General features: G+C 31.9%; 1 long non-coding RNA gene across 1 annotated transcript in view; it reads left to right on the top strand.

Annotated features, from left to right (window-relative positions):
- Positions 1-565: 565 nt before the first annotated feature.
- LOC111088420 overlaps positions 566-3959 on the top strand; it is a 27024-nt gene continuing 23630 nt past the window's right edge. The window contains exon 1 of the long non-coding RNA XR_002612942.1: positions 566-716. This is a non-coding gene — a long non-coding RNA (uncharacterized LOC111088420). The remainder of the gene's footprint in view (positions 717-3959) is intronic.

Raw genomic sequence — 3959 nt, forward strand, 5'->3', positions numbered from 1 at the left:
CAAGCAGGATATTACATTATTTTTTTAGGAATTAATCACACCATCATTCACATATCAAAATGTGACGTAACTTAAAGAATAAAAATGCAGATTTACCGTATGTTAGTGTTGAATGAAATGCTCAACAATTACTTTTCATGGTGGGCAGTATAAGTAGCTCAGAGCTTTGGCTCTGAGTGAAACCAAGAACTCGACACAATTAACCTTTTTAAAGTCCATTAAATAATTTAATTGATAGACTAACTGGTTTCTCTGTCGTAGCGCCATCTTGTAAAATAAGATAGCTTGTGTTCGGTAAAGGAAACTATTTGGAAATGATTAGTTTTAGCCTAACGTTAGGAGACGTAGGGTTTCGTGTATGTAGGAAACTAAAAAGTAACCTATTGAATTTTAATAAAGCTTATTCGTATGAAATATGGAAACTCGCTTCATTTTCACAGAAATATACACGGACAAAGTTTTCACAAGAAAAGTGAGGAAAAAAGAAAGGAAAGTCATTTTAAATTTTTATAAGTAATTTACATTATAAAATAAACTAATTGATTAAGAATAGAAATTTTTTTTGTGTGTGATTAATTTAAATACAACAACCATAACTATAAATTAAAATGTATCGATAGTTCTGTACCGTGTACTTAGATATGCACATTTTGAAGTTTGGTCTGAATGACTTCGTTAGTTCATGAAATTGAAAGTGAAACTTATGTAGTTATACTGTAAGTGTAACTTATGCTGTTAATGTTATAGTACTACGAATACTGAGTAATACTAATAGTATAAAATCTTAAGTAGTTCTAACCTTTACTCTTAGTCCTATGGTATTGATAGTACTAGTGAAGCCCACTAATGTTCGAGGCTAGGCTTAGTCTTACCAAATTTAATGGTATACATAGCGCAAAATCACAAATTCCGTTATAAAATTAAAAATTGGTGTACTATAGTGGTAGACTTCCCAGCATGAATAGTAGAGCTATTCTAGTTAATATAAGCGTAATAGTAAGAATGTTATGTCATTAAGCTTAACCAACAAATTCTAAGCATTGCAATACAAAACTGAAGCTATCAATGGGAATAAATGACGTGGTTTAAATTGAAATGAAAATAACATAGGATGGTAGGTATATGCTAGTAATCCTGAATTTAAATGAGTAAAAATTGCATGTACTCGTTCAGCTCATTTGAGCTATATTGTTTATTCGATTAACATCACTAAAATTTAACCATAATGCAGTTTAGTTTTTCAGCCTTTTATGAATTCTGTTTTTGTTTTTATGTCTTTTGTCAAGGTTAATGTTAATTGTTATACAAGAACATAGGAACTAATGTAATGATGAATATGCTATATCATTTGGCCTATCCATCATATCATTTAACCTTGTGAATAATCAACCTATTAATTAAATAGGTAGTCCTGTTTGATCTGTTTACATTCCAATGATGTTTATAGTAAAATTATAAAAGATTTTTAGTGTTGCATTTGTGGATTTACTAATTCAGAAAAATAATAACCATAATCAAAATACATCATAAGTAGCTTACACCTTTGTTTTTGGCAAGTGTTGAGATGACTAACATTTAAGTTTACTACTGTATGTGTGTGTGTGCATTTACTTAGTCAAAAATTATATTTTGTAATTGCTAATTGGCAGTGTATGCAGCCAATTATAATAATTAATCTTATGCAGCATGAAACTCCTTCAATTATATCTTCAACTGCTGCAAGGGAACCAATGTTTGAAAAATAAAGTGTATCATCTCCACTAAACAAAATAGTAAATCAACAACTTGTTTGGATTATTTTGCTAATACCACACAAATGAGGACACTGCTCCCAACAGTAGTGAGAGAAGCTGACAGGTACTGTATTTTGGATAGAGCTGCTGCAGCCCTTACCTCAGCTGTTTTGGGAGATATGGGCATTATTCAATAAAACGACAATGCTAAAATTGTTGATAAAAACAAGATACAATGCAAACAAGAAAAATACTGCAAAACATTATTGACTTCTGATGAATCAAATTGTATTAAATCTATCTACTTTGAAGATAGAAAAGATATAACTTAAATTGTCCATATTAAAAATGGGCAAAAACATTATAAACGTGTAGTCATGGAACAGCACATAACTTTGGTCAGTGAACCTGAATCAGTTTTCATGGATTACATTTCTACTTCTGGTACATCAGAAGGTATAAAACGTTCTATCATTCAGTGGTTTGAAGATAACAGAATTTCATCTGATCATTTAGTCGCTGTAGGCTGTGACGGCACATACGTCAATACTGGAAAAAAAGCTGGAGTTATGCGGCTTCTTGAATTGCACTTAAGAAGAACTATTCATTGGTTAATTTGTTTGTTACATGCCAATGAGTTATCCCTGCATCATCTATTTATGCATCTTGATGGAGTAACTCTAGTACCGTCCACTTTTTCTGGTCCTCTTAGAAAGAAACTGAAGACTTATGAATTATTGCCTTCAGTAAACTTTGTTTCAGTCAAAATTACAGAGTCATTACCGAAAACTGACAATCCTGAGGAACTTAGTACAGATCTGCTGTTGTTAACCAGTGAGAATGGTTCATTGTACCAGGGTCACGTAAAGCAAGTTCTCTTGAACAATGACCTGACACTACCACATTGCACATGTCATACAAATATTTTTAACAGGATTTTGCACCTTTACATTGCACCTGCTAACCTATCCAAGAAGCTAGTTTGTTAGTGAGATATGTAATTGTAATGTATGCAACAGTTTAGTTTAACATCAAGAAAAATCCCTTGTGCAGCCACTGCACCTTTTTCTACTTGTAAGAAAATCACATTTTCTTCCTGAATCAGAGAAATATATGGTAGATAGAATAATCTAGAGAAATGCATATTTTATCCAGCCAGAAAAAAACAAGCGTTGCTTGCAATGCTTGGAGATGATTCTAAGGCTATCAAACAACTTGCTCTTCATAGAATTTTAGCTGCTTGATCTAACTCAAATTCTTGCACAATGAGACAGTTTGTGGCTCCAAATATTAACATGGAAACTGATCTAATAATGTGGACTAAGAGTAGAGCCACCATGTACAAAAAATACAAGCAATGAACAGTTGGTGTCTTTCATTAATCAAGATGACATGCCAGTTTTCAAGTTCAGCATACTGTGTCACACACATGCAGTTGAAAGGCATGTTAAAATAGTAACGGAAGCTTCAGCAGCTGTTTATGGCTATTGCGAAAGAAAGGGATTCATTAAAGCAAAACGTCAATCTCACATGAAAAAATTTAATACTAAGAAACTGTACATAATCCAGTAATTCTTTTGCCCAGTGGAAGGGTAGTTGGGTGGGCATGGGTGGAACTCGACATGCAATTACTTCTTCATGGTGAGTTCTGGGTAACTTAGGTTATAAAACTTCTAAATTAGCTAAACGTTGCATATTCAAAGTTATGGTATTTTGATTTGTCATATACTTTGATTATGGATATTTTATGAAAAATAACCCCTCCTCATGGCAGGACAACATATAATTTTAGAAGCCTGAAACTTACCAATATAATTACTACTATTAAAAGGCACCAGTCGCATACTCTGCCGATAATGATGTAAAAAATTTGTATTTTTGATGCACCCACAGAAATATTTTCAAGGAGGTGCAAAACATATATGTAGCTTTTACAGTATAAGTCAATAAACTAAAAGAATATGTATCATTTATGCTTAAATGCAAACACAATTTTACAGTTTTAATCAAAATTACTAAAGATATTTAGTTTAACTACGTTTACATCGTAATACATGCAATTTTTTGTGAAATGTAAGGGAAGCAAATGCCCCCTCGTGCTCCTTCCTGTAGGCACCATGTGTGTATGTGTCTCTCTCTCTGTATATATATATATATATATATATATATATATATACTATGTATATATTACTTATATATATAACTAATTAATTAAATTATTATTAT

This window comes from Limulus polyphemus, unplaced genomic scaffold (genome assembly GCF_000517525.1).
Source record: "Limulus polyphemus unplaced genomic scaffold, Limulus_polyphemus-2.1.2 Scaffold3723, whole genome shotgun sequence".
Classification (NCBI taxonomy): domain Eukaryota; kingdom Metazoa; phylum Arthropoda; class Merostomata; order Xiphosura; family Limulidae; genus Limulus; species Limulus polyphemus.